Consider the following 13,652-nt stretch of genomic DNA (forward strand, 5'->3'; position numbering starts at 1 on the left):
ACAAAGGCTGAGCAAAACAGAATTTTATTAAAAAGGCAAAGATTCCTGTTAAACTGTGGTAAAAGTCTCTTCTGTGGAATGTGAGCATGAATTTCCTGGTAAAATGTATGGAAGTAGGGGTAATCACTGTGTTGGATTGGTTAGAATTTTAGATGTTTTGAAAAATAATAGACCAATGGAGAAAGGTTGGTAGGCATGGACTAAGAAGCTTTTTAACAGAAGAACTATTTGTGGAAGGTGAACAATGTACACACTCACAGTTGTTATGGTTCCCATAGGGGAACTTTAAACCAAAATAACCAAATTTACTGAATGACCCTCAACTTAAGAAATTATCAACAAGCTTCCACTTTTGTAGCCTTTACTTCTACATGAATCACAACCAATGCAAATTACACATGAATTAACAACAAATGATACTTCAAATAAAAAGGTAATTTTCACTTTAAATAGTTGATACAACAAATATACGTCTTACACAACCAAAAGCACCCATATCACTCTCTGCACAAATGTGGCACCACGTAGCTGCACATTTCCACTATATTCACACAGGCTAGGTCAGGGGTCCTATCTGACAACAGCTTTCACCTTCGAGTTTCACGAGTATGACTATCATCAGCAAGGCACACTTCTCCGAACCCCCTCTCCCTTGGGTCACGATAGTCCTGATGGCATAACCTTCCAGCGTTCCTTTATAACCAACCAACCAGTAACACCCTGGTTCATGGGTTGGCCACTTCTGGGAAAGGAGCCAGCTCTTTAGCACCTCCAAGCTATTCACACAGCCTTACTGCAGATCTAGCTAAAGTGAATAGGGAAACTAAATTAAAAGGCAGGACAGGAGAGATTCAGGGGCAGACTTTTAAGGAGATATTTAATGACTCTCAGTAAGGATTTATCCCAGTAAGAAAGAAAGACTCTTTGAGGACGCTGCATCATCCATGGTGGAATAAGGAAGTTAATGATATCATCAAATTGAAAGGAACATTGCACAAATCTGCAAAGATTAATGGTAAATCAGAAGATTGCTCTGATCTTAAGAATTACTAAAAAAAAATAAAGAGGGAGAAAGTACAGTGTGAAAGAAAGCTGGCTAGCAATATAAAAGTAGATAGTAAGAGTTTCTGCAAGTATTTAAATAGGAAAAGAGTAATTAAAGCTAGTGTTGGTCCCCTGGAGACTGAGTGTGAGGAATTGATCGTGGAAAACAAGGAAATGGCAGAGGCATTGAACAGGTATTATGTGTGTCTTCACTGTAGAAGACTTAGAACACTTCCCAAAGATACTTGAAAATCAAGAGGTGAACACAAGGAAGGAACCTAAAACAACCACCATCACTAGGGAAAAGGTGCTGGGAAAACTATTAGACCTAAAGGCTGAAAAATTCCCAGGATGGCCTGCACCCTAGAGTCTTAAAAGAAGTGGCTGCAGAGATAGTAGATGTATTAGTTACAATTTTCCAAAATTCCCTAGATTCTAGAAGGATCCCATGGATTGGAAAATAGCTAATGTATCACCTTTATCCAGGAAAGGAGGGAGACAGAAAGTAGGAAACTACAGGCTAGTTAGCCTAACCTCTACCATAGGGAAATTGCTAGAATCCATTATTAAGGAGCTTACAGCAGGATACTTAGAAAATCATAATTTGATCAGACAGAGTCAACATGGCTTTGGGAAAGGGAAATCGTGCTTAACTAATTAATTGGAGTTTTTGAGGAAGTAACAAGCAAGGTGGATAAAGGGGAACCTGTAGATGTGGTATGTGGTATATTTGGATTTCCAGAAAGCAATTGATAAGGCACCACACCAAAGGTTACTACATAAAATAAGAGCTCATGGTGAAGGGGTTACCTATTAGCATGGATAAAGTATTGGTTAGTTAACGGGAAGCTGAAAGTAGGGATAAATGGGTCTTTTTCGGGTTGGAAAGCTGTAACTAGTGCAGCGCCACAGGGATCAGTGCTGGGGCCTCAACTATTTGCAATGTACGTCAATGACTTGGATGAAAGAACCAAATGTATGGTTGCTAAATTTGCCAATAACACAAAGACAGGCAGGAAAGTAAGTTGTCAAGAGGAGGTAGAGAGTCTGCACAGGGATATAGGTAGGTTAAGTGACTGGGCAAAAAATTGGCAGATGGAGTATAATGTAGGAAAATGTGAACTTGAGTACTTTGGCAGGAAAAATAGAACAGCAGTATACTATTTTAAAGGAGAGAGATTGCAAAACTCTGTGCTATGGAGGGATCTGGGCATCCTGGCACATGAATTATAAGAAGTTAGTATGCCAGTACAGCAAGTGATTAGGAAGGCAAATGGAATGTTGGCATTTATTGCAAGGGGGATGGAATGTAAAAGAGGGAAGTTTTACTGCAGCTGCTCAGGGCCTTGATGAGACCACATCTGGAATACAGTGTACAGTTTTAGCCTCCTTATTTGAAAAAAGATTGGGTGGTTGGGTGTCACGGTGGGTGTGAGTAGACAATATGGCGGGAAGGCCAAAAATTGGTTTCACGCCATTGTGAAACTAATTTGCAATCGTCTACTCCGCCCGTCAATGGCCAGCCACCTTTCCTGCTGGCAGACATTGGGAATTTCATTTTAATATGATAATGCATATCGTTATAAGCCTTGCTTGCTGGAATCATCCCCTCACTTTGGATCATTCCGGCACATCAGCATGACTACACGCCAATGTGTTTCACAACTGTACATAAGCGACGTGCACCTGGCGAGCTGCATTTCACTCAGGACTCCGAGGTTTGCCTACCTTGCCTTGGGCAGCACTTGCGGTCATCAATGCCAGGCTTCACTGGCAGCACCACATCACTTTTAGGGGGACTCACAGGCAGGTCGCTACCTACCAGACCAGCTGTAAGGTGGGGGTGGCTTTTCTTGCTAGGGCTTACTTAGGGAAGGGGAGAAGTGGCTTCAGGCAAGGAAAGAGGCTGCGGGGTGGGGACTGTACTGGGAAAGGGGGTATCCCAGGGTGTGTGTGAGGGCACATGTTGATCTATGCAAGTGGCCTCAAGATAGTGAGGGCTGAGGAGGCAGTCTCCAGAGGAGATTAAGCCAGATGGAAATGTGAGGGTATGTGTGAGAGAGTGAGTGGTGATGTACCTTGAGTTGGCATTGAGTGAGATGTCAATGAATGTGTGATGGCCTTGTGAGTGTGTGAGGAATGGAACCAGTGACCACTCTAGTTCTGTTGATCAAAAAATTTAGAGCCTATGGCTATGAAGCAGTCCAAGAGAAGGAAGGTTTAGCAACACCAGAGATGTTAATCCATTCCTGAACTGAAAGGCTTATTTCCTACTTTTTCAGGTGCTAAATTGATAGCCATGGAGCAAACAGGGATATCAAGGGATATGGTACAAGCGCAGGTAAATGGATTTGAATTACAGATCAGCTATAATATAACTGAATTGTAGAATAGGTTCAAGGACTTGAATTACCTACACCTGTTTCTGTGTAAAATTGATTGTTTTGCTAAACTTAATAACAAGCAGGTAACATAGAGTGACCAAGATGAAATTGCATGATTACTGGGTGACAACCCTTGATCCAGAAGCAGTATAGTAAGGAAAATTTATAATTTATTTTATTTCCAGTATTGTTTTAAAAATATTTGAAAGAGACTTTTAGGAATTTGCATTAATTGTAAAAGGATCAATTGTAATTTTCTTGCTTGATAAGAAGCACTGGTCCTTGTGACCTGGTGACCCTTGTCCTGGAAGCAGTACCAACAGGAAGGAAGTTAATAGATGAAAGCCGTGTGGCTGGCAGACACAAAGGAGAGCTGGAGGAAGAAGGCAATCAATACACAGATGCAGGAGCTCTTAAGGCACTGTGCGAGCAGGCTAAAAAGATCTAAAACCTGGAAGGAAAATAGGATGTAGGAGCAGGAGTAGGTCATTCAGCCCTTTGAGCCTGCTCTGCCATTCAATAAGAGCATGACCGATCTTATTGTGGTCTCAACTCCACTTTCCTGCCTGCTCCCATAACGCTTGACTCCCTTGTCTATCAAAAGTCTGTCTAACTCTGCCTTGAATAACTTCAATGACCCAGATGCCAATGCTTTCTGGGGAAGAGAATTCCACAGACTAATGACCCTCTGAGAGAGAAGGAAAAATTCTCCTCCTCTCTGTCTGAAAAGGGAGGCCTCTCATTCTGAAACTGTGTTCCCTAGTTCTAATCTCCCCCACAAGAAGAAACATCCTCCCAGTATCTATCCTATAAAGTCCCCTCAGGATCTTATATGTTTCAATAAGGTCACTCTCCTTCAAAATTCCAAGGGATATAGGCCCAAACTGTTCAATCTTTCTTCATAAGATAAGCCCCTCATCCCAGGAGGAACCTTCTTTGAACTGCTTCTAATGCAATTATGGGCGGAATCGTCCCAGATTTGCACAAAGTGGGGTAGCAGGCATAAAAAAAGTGTTTTACCTGCCGGCCACAATGTGTTTTTACACTGTATCGTCCACTTTCCACTTAATTAATTATGCAGCCACATCTCGCTTTCCTCACTCTGGATGCCATATCTAAATTGCAGCTGCCTACACAGTTCTCAATGCTTGCAGCCCAGGACTGCCCCAGTGAAGACATGGCCCTGAAAACCAAGAAGAGTTCAGTGAGGCATCACTGGAATGCCTTTTGGAGCCCACCGTGATGTCCTCCACCCCCTACTCTGGCTACACGGGGTCCAGCAATCTCACCACTCCAGCTTGGGAGGCAATGGCAGTGGCAGTCAGTGCCAACGCTGCACAAAAGAGGTTGGTCATCCAGTGCAGAGAGAGGATGAATGATCTCATCCATGCCGCCAGGGTAAGGCAACCATCTCATCCCTCTAAACTCACACACTCACAAGGCCATTATACATTCACTGGCATCTCACTCACTGCCAGTTCAAGGGACATCATCACTCAGTCTCTCATAAACGCTTCATCTCCATCTGACCTCATCTCCTCTGGAGACTGCCTCCTCAGCCATCACCATCGTGAGGCCTTTTGCACAGATCAACATGTGCCCCAACACACAACGTGGTATACCCACCCCCCTTCCCTAATGCAGCCCTCACCCTGCAGCCTCTTCCCTTGCCTGAAGCCACTTCTCCCCCTTCCCAAAGCAAGCCCTAGCCCTGCAGCTGTTGAAAGCCACTCCCAGCAGCTAGCTTGGTGGGATTTGAACTCGTGTCCCTATAGCATTAGCCTGGGCCTCTGGATTACTAGTCCAGTGACATTACCACTACGCCACCATCTCCCTACAAATCTGATACTGGACTTTATAAATCGAGGTTTAGAACACAAAAATGAGGAAGTTACACTAAACATTTATAAACAACTGATTTGGCTTCAGTTGTAGCATTGCATCCAATTCTGGGCGCCACACTTTAGGAAGGATGTAAAGGCATTAGGGAGGGTGCAGAAAAGATTTATTAGAATGGTTCCAGGGATGAGAGACTTCAGTTACATAGACAGATTGGAGAAGCTGGAGCTGTTCTCCTTGGAGAAGAGAAAGTTGAGAGGAGATCAATAGAGGTATTCAAAATTATGAAGAACCTAGACCAGGTAGATAAGGAGAAACTGTTCCCATTAGCAGAACGGTCGAGAACCAGAGTGTGGTTCTAACTGCCCCCTCAACCCCATGACAAACCCCTGACCCCCCTACTTCCCCCCTACCTACCTACCCACTCACCCACCCTTTCCACTTAACCCACCTACTACATACCCAGCTGCCACCTTACCCAGCTTCCACTCTACCCAGCTGCCGCTTACACACCTACACACTCATCCATTCACTTACACATTCACTCATATACTCATTCACTAACATACTGAGCAGCTCAGGGACCTTGAAACACTTACCAGGACTCGGCAGTTAGTGCCGTAAAAAAAGGGCCTATCTTCTGCGCTGATTCCCTTCGTTGCTCTCTGCAAAGATTCCTGCACTGAGGAAGTTCTTCCGCATCATGGATCGGAAGTCAGAACCTTTTCCACGTATCCAGGTAAGTGGGCAGTTTTCTGTCTGATTGGAAGTTTTGGGCCTAAAATTAGTGCTAGGCTGTCCTGGAAGGAAATCAGAAGCACCATTTCACACAAAGGTTAGTGGCAAAAGGCTGTAAATGTGAGGTGACAACTGGAGTTTTCAAGACTGAGATAGATAGCTTTCTAAGTAAGGGGTATGGAGTAAAAAGGGTAAATGGAGATAGCAGCTGAATGGCCTTCTCCTGATGAAAATATCAAAAACACTGCACATGCAATGAATGTACCGACTTGGTGTTTAGGTTTGTGTGCACAGAAAGACTCCACAAACAGCAATGTTTGATCAATTCATTTGTTTTCCTTTGGATGGGTTGATATTTAGTCAGAACATCTGGTAAAAAGTCTGCTCTTCATTGAATGATGGAATGGAATTTCTAACCTCCATTTGATGTTTGTGACACATTTAGTGATAATTGTATGTGGTATTTGTACTTATTAAAAAAAGACTCGATTAGTCACAGATATGCCATCCTCTAGCCAATTTCAAAACAGTGCATGGTTATTACCAACTGGAAAAAAACATTCCAAGTGCTTTAAATGTGCCTAAATATATAATTAATTTGGGATATATGAACTGCAGCTTGAAAAAAACAAGCAATAAGGTGGATTTATGCACATGCTTAAATTCAGAGGCTTTACTTCGGTGTCTTCGTTACAATATAATGAGCTATCCTAAAGGTTAGCAAGTGCAGAATATTGAGTGAATGTGCAATTGATGCATTCTTCACTTTAATGATGGAAAATGTAAAAATATGAAATGTGTTCCAGACTCATTTGATGGTCATGTCAGAGAACAACGAGTTTTATATCATTGCTTTTATGACCATGGAATAATCTACACATTTTAGCATCAAAGAAAATGACATGGAACATGTAGAAAACAATAGAGGCTTTAGCCTTCCATTAATGGACATCAGAATTGGGAATCAGCTTGCCTGACATTTGGCCTCCTTTTCCTCCATCTTATTGTTTTAGTTCATTTCAAAAGCAGCAGCTATTATAGTCTTTCACAAACCTAAACCAGGTTGCCATTAACTTTATTCTGTTACCTCAGAAAATTGGATTTGTTTCCTTTTTAAATATTGCCAGTACTTTCACAGCATCCTTTGTGATGAGGTGTATATCCACTCCTGATGTAACGACACTCAGGACCATGCAGATAGTAGTGGCAGCTACCTGCAGTTGAAAATCAGTGGACCGATTAAGGAAGCAGGTAAAGCGGAACAAGACTCTTAACCGGGGGTCTCACCATCCTCTAACATCCTCATCACATACTTTGGTCTCAACAAAACGAAACAAATTATGGATACAATTTCCACTTTATGTGGAAAACTTTTATTAACCCACTAAGCAATAGTATATACTTACAACACCAGTTGCTTAGTCAGACCCGTGTGCCGGAGCTCGTCCCCGGGTGGTTGGTCCACTGAACGAATTCCTCCACACGACTTCCAGTGACTGACCAGATCACACTTCCTGGTTGCAGCCCCAATGTCCTTGAGAGCTGTGGCCTTATACCCCCTTCTGACCCTGGTCTCTCGGCACGAGGTAATAACTTAAATCGAGTCATCTGATTGGATTATCAATCCCACCCTGGCTGTGCAAAGACAACCTGCACAGGGTCATTTCCTGCTCTCAGCAGGGGGGGCTGTTGGGGCGGTGTGGGGGGGGGGGGTGGGGGGGTGCAGTGGGGGGGTAGAGGGATAGGGGGTGGGGGTGGGTCGTGTCTCCAGGTAGCGGCCGCAATGGATGTGATTTCTGTATCTTGGTAACGTGGGAAGAAAGCCATTCACACACACCCGAGAGGTCATTGTCTAGGTCAGCTTATGTAATCAGGGTGTCTGGTTGTTATCCACTGCCCCAGTGACATGTCCTGACACGTCTGTGTCTGTGTGTGTGTCCGTGTGTGTGTCTGTGTGTGTGTGTGTATATGTGTGTATCATTGTCAGTCCTTATTTTTAAAAAGTTCCATATAAACCTCAACGTTGATGTCTTTGGTCAGAAACCTGTGAAATCTGTGTCCGATGTCCTCTGCACTCCATGTTCCTACCATCCGGTTCTGAGCTCAGGGTGTTGGACCACCTCACAACTGGTTACATCTTGACACAAGTATAAAGCTAATACATATTAAAAAGAAACAAAGGGAGGCCTTACATCATCACAGAAATACACAAAATATCAAAATGCCTCACAGCGGGGGGTTTAAACAGCCAAACATTTCAGACTGGGGCAGAGCGTCAGTTTGGAGAGATGGTGCTCTGTGACAAGCTTCGACTAAATATATGTTGTTGGGTGAATCGAATGATAAAATTGCACAGGATACTGAATTACCCTCCCTTGATTGCACCAAATTGGTCTGCAGCACACAAAGTGGGTAATACAAAGCCAGAATATCCTGAGACATTTGTTAAATTATTGTTTTACAGGATGTGGGCTTTGCTGGCTATGCCAGCATTTATTGCCCATCCCTAATTGCCCTTGAGAAGGTGGTGGTGAGCTGTATTCTTGAACCGCTGCAGTCCCTGTGATGTAGGTACATCCACAGTGCTGTTAGGAAGGGAGTTCCAGGATTTTGACCCAGCAACAGTGAAGGAATCGTGATATAGTTCCAAGTCAGGATGGCGATTGGCTTCGAGGGGAACGTCCAGGTGATGATGTTCCCATCTATCTGCTGCCCTTGTCCTTCTAGATGGTAGCGGTCATGGTTTTGGAAGGTGCTGCCTAAGGAGCCTTGGTGAGTTCCTGCAGTGCATCTTGTAGATGGTACACACTGCTGCTACTGTTTGTCGGTGGTGGAGAGAGTGAACGTTTGTGGATGGGGTGCCAATCAAGCGGGCTGCTTTGTCCTGGATGGTGTCAAGCTTCTTGAGTGTTGTTGGAGCTGCACTCATCCAGGCAAGTGGAGGGTATTGCATCACACTCCTGACTTGTGCCTTGTAGATGGTGGACAGGCTTTGGGGAGTCAGGAGGTGAGTTACTTGTTGCACGATTCCTAGCCTCTGACCTGCTCTTGTAGCCACAGTATTTGTATGGCTGGACCAGTTCAGTTTCTCATCAATGTTAACTCCCAGGATGGTGACAGTAGGGGATTCAGCAATGGTAATGCCATTGAATGTCAAGGGGCAATGGTTAGATTCTGTCTTGTTGGAGATGGTCATTGCCTGGCACTTGTGTGGTGTGAATGTTACTTGCCACTTGTCAGCCCAAGCCTGGATATTGTCCAGGTCTTTCTGCATTTAAACATGGTCTAAGTGCCTTCAGCCGTTTCTTGATATCACGTGGAGTGAATCGAATTGGCTGAAAACTGGCATCTGTGATGCTGAGGACCTACGGAGGAGGCCGAGATAGATCATCCACTCGGCACTTCTGGCTGAAGATTCTTACAAATGCCTTATCTTTTGCACTGATGTGCTGGGCTCCTCTATCATTGAGGATGGGGATATTTGTGGAGCCTCCTCCTCCAGTGAGTTGTTTAATTGTCCACCACCATTCACGACTGGATGTGGCAGGACTGCAGTGCTTAGATCTGATCTGTTGGTTGTGGAATCGCTTAGCTCTGTCTATTACTTGCTGATTATGCTGTTTGGCACGCAATTAGTCCTGTGTTATAGCTTCACCAGGTTGATACATCATTTTTAGATATGCCTGGTGCTGTTCCTGGCACGTCCTCCTGCACTCTTCATTGAACCAGGGTTGATCCCCTGGCTTGATGGTAGTGGTAGAGTGGGGATATGCTGGGCCATGAGGTTACAGGTTGTGATTGAGTACAATTCTGCTGCTTATGGCCCACAGCACCTCATGGATGCCCAGTCTTGAGTTGCTAGATCTGTTCAAAATCTATCCAATTTAGTACAGTGGTAGTGCCACACAACATGATGAACGGGATTTTGCCTCTACAAGGACTATGCAGTGGTCACTCCTACTGATACAGTCATGGACAAATACATCTGCAGCAGGCAGGTTGGTGAGGATGAGGTCAAGTATGTATTCCCCTCTTGTTGGTTCCCTCACCACCTGCTGCAGACCCAGTCTAGCAGCTATGTTCTTTAGGACTCGGCCAGCTCAGCCAGTAGTGGTGCTACCGAGCCACTCTTGGCGATGGACATTGAAGTCCCCCACCCAGAGTATATTCTGTGCACTTGCAACCCTCAGTGGCGTTCAACATGGAGGAGCACTGAATCATCAGCTGAGGGAGTGTGGTATGTGGTAATCAGCAGGAGGTTTCCTTGCCCCTGTTTGACCTGATGCCATGAGATTTCATGGAGTCTGGAGTCGAGATTGAGGACTCCCAGGGCAACTCCCTCCCGATTGTATACCACTGTGCCGCCACCTTTGCTGGGTCTGCACTGCCAGTGAGACAGAACCCCAGGGATGGTGGTGTCTGGGACATTATCTGTAAGGTATGGCTCCGTGAGTATGACTATGTCAGGCTGTTGCTTGACTGGTCTGTGAGACAGCTCTCCCAATTTTGGAACTAGCCCCTGATGTTAGGAGGACTTTGCAGGGTTGACCGGCTGGGTTTGCCATTGTCGTCTCCAGTGCCTAGGTCAATGCCAGGTGGTTCGTCTAGTTTTATTTCTTTTTATTTCTTGTAGCTTTTTGATACAACTCAGTGGTGTGCTAGACCATTTCAGAGTCAACCACATTACTGCAGATCTGGAGTCACATGTAGGCCAGGCTAAGGTGAGGAAATGCCCAGAAGGGCATTAGTAAACCAGATGGGTTTTTAACAACAATCATTCAACTATTAATTCCAGGCTTTTATTTAATTCAAATTTCACCATCTGCCATGGTGGGATTCAAACCCAGGTCCCCAGATCATCTTTGGATTACTAGTTCAGCAACAATACCACTATGTCACTGCTACTTGATCATAGCTTATTAAAAACAATGTTGGCTTGATAAATATCAAATCCATACAATGAAAATCCAGTTGTTTTTTTTTAACAGATACTGTGTTTCCTGGATTATTACTTCCTACAGATTTGTAATTATCTTTGAAAATGAAAAAGGCTAGTGACTAACATCATGAGATGCCGTGAGAAGTACTTAACTCACCATAGAATGCTAGCATTACTGTAAAACAGAAACAAAAGCACATTACTTTCGGAGAAAAAGGTCAAAATGAAAAGATGGGATAACTTCATGACATTTATGCATCATCTTGCAAAGAGCTTAATGTCGATCAGAAACAAAATTAAAAATACTACATGTACACAGATCTGTCAGCATTTGAGAGAGAAAAACAAAACTAAAAAATCCTCAAGTACAAGAATTCTGAAATATAAACAGAAAAAGTTGAAAATTCATAGCTGGTCAGTCAGCAACTGCTTAAAAAAGAGACAGGTTTTGTTTTTTGATAAATAGAATTATGGAATGATACTGTGCAGAAGTTGGGCCATTTGGCCCATTGTGTCGGTGCTAACTCATGGTAAAGTTATGCAATCAATCTCATCCCCCACCCCTGTGCTCTTTCCCCTTTCAAGTATTTGTCCAACTCTCTTTTGAATGTTACTATTGAATCTACTTCTTCCAGATTTCAGACAATACATCCCAGATCACAACAACTCGCTGTGTATGTATTCTCATGGCACCTCTGATTTTTGTCAATCACCTTAAGTCTGCTTATTGATCCTTCTGCCACCATAATCTTACTTCATCAAAACCATTCATGATTTTGAATGCCTCTGTAAAATCTCTTCTTAACCTTCTCTGCTCTAAGAATCCCAGCTTCACTAGTCTCTCCACACAACTAAAGTCCCTTATCCCTGGTACCATTCTAGTAGTTCTCTTCTGTATCCTGACCAGGGACTTGACAGCATTCGTAAAGTGTGGTGCCTAGAATTGAACACAATACTCCAGCTGAGGCCTAACCAGTGTTTTATGAGGATTTAGCATATCTTCTTTCCTTTTGTACTTTATTCCTCTACTAAGGATCCCACATGTTTTTTTTTTCAAACAGACTTCTCAACTTGTCCTGCCACCTCCACAGATTTATATACCCTGTACATATTTCCCACATCTCTGTTCCCGCACCCACTTTAAAGTTGCACCATATTGTTCATATTGCCTGTCCACACTCTTCTGACTAGAATGGTTCACTTCTCTGTATTTAATCTCATCTGCCTGAATATTAGTACCTGAATAGTTGATATGCTCATTTGTGGTTCCTTTCTCTGTTGCTTTAATGGAGGCGAGCTAATTTCATTAGCTCTTTGGGAAGAATAAAATTTACCTGGCATTTGAACACCAATGAACAGCACAATATTTAGGCTTAACCACACACTCATGAAGGAAAGTTAGCCGGCAGCAGACACAGCACAAAGCAGCCCACTCCTCAGCCATGGCACGCTGGTGGTGGGCTAAACAAGGTAAGAGTGGGACTTCCGGCTGTCAGTGGGAAGAAGTCCAGCCCTCGACAGCTGGCTCCAGCAACCCCAGCAGCGCCAGCGCCCTGTAGTGGATGCTACCAGGACTGCAAGAAGGAGCATGCAGAAGATGACGGCTGCCAGAACCAGGTACCTTCCAGGCTTTTAGTGCGGAGAGGGATCCGAGAGCCCAGGGAAAGGAGTGGTGGGGGGGGGCTCTGTTTTGGAGTGCAGGTGACAAGGGGGTTGACATTTTGGAAGGGTGCCCCCGATGCACACAGGGACCACACCCTCCGCCCCCCCCTCCCAACAGCCCCTGGACGAGGTGCTCGCTTCCTTTGCGTTGTTTTTCATCGAAGCCACAAAAAACAGCCTTCCCACTCCTGCCCACCTGCCAATGCCAGCCATACTATGACATGGGCAGTGTGTTATCCTGGTTCAATAGGCTTGCCAACGAGCCTAATTGACCTTTAATTATTCATTTAAATATGATGGGCAGGCTGTCAATTTCAGCACCCATCCATCTAACGCATTACACACCCAGAGAGGGGAACATAAATTCCAGCTCCATGGGTATGTAAGTGAGTACTGCATTTGGCCATTTCCATTTCATTTCAGCTTGTAACTCTTCATCAGGACTGGGGACTGAGAGATAAGGAGATAGTGCGGAGGGGGATCCAAGAGCCCAGGGAAGGGGGGGGGTGGAGGGGTTGGTGTTTTGGAGTGCAAGTGGTGAGGGTGGAAGGGGGTTAACACTTTGGGAGGGTGCCCCTGAAGCACACCCTCCCACCACACTGCCCCCTCCCCAAATGAGGTGCTCCCTTCTTTCCCACTGTTTTTCATCTAAGGCACAAAAAATGGCCTGCCCACTCCTGCAAAGTTCAATTATTGTTACTATGTGCAGGCATTGCTGCTGATCTCCTGCACAGCAAAATCCCACAAATTGCCAATGAATGATTGACCAGTTTACTTTGGAGGTTTCAGTTGAGGGAATAATTTTGCTCAGTTAAGGGATCATATGCCCGCCTTCTAACAAATTTGGATTTTGCACATTGAAAAGCAAAACATGGCGGAGCGCCTAATTGAAAGAGCCTAAATCACCTAATTAAAAGATGAGGTGCTACTCCTCAAGTAATCAGGCAATTTACAACCTTTCAGACTCAACATTGACTTCAACAATTTCAGACCATAATCTCGCCCCCATTTTGTTTTCTTTTCTTTACTTGTTTTGTTTTTGTATT

General features: G+C 44.2%; 1 long non-coding RNA gene across 1 annotated transcript in view; it reads left to right on the forward strand.

Moving 5' to 3' along the window:
* LOC144687449 (uncharacterized) overlaps positions 1–11,593 on the forward strand; it is a 182,155-nt gene extending 170,562 nt beyond the window's left edge. Inside the window, exon 3 of the long non-coding RNA XR_013578152.1 lies at positions 11,580–11,593. This is a non-coding gene — a long non-coding RNA (uncharacterized LOC144687449). The remainder of the gene's footprint in view (positions 1–11,579) is intronic.
* Positions 11,594–13,652: the final 2,059 nt, after the last annotated feature.

The sequence above is a fragment of the Cetorhinus maximus genome, chromosome 12 (assembly GCF_964194155.1).
Source record: "Cetorhinus maximus chromosome 12, sCetMax3.hap1.1, whole genome shotgun sequence".
Classification (NCBI taxonomy): Eukaryota; Metazoa; Chordata; class Chondrichthyes; order Lamniformes; family Cetorhinidae; genus Cetorhinus; species Cetorhinus maximus.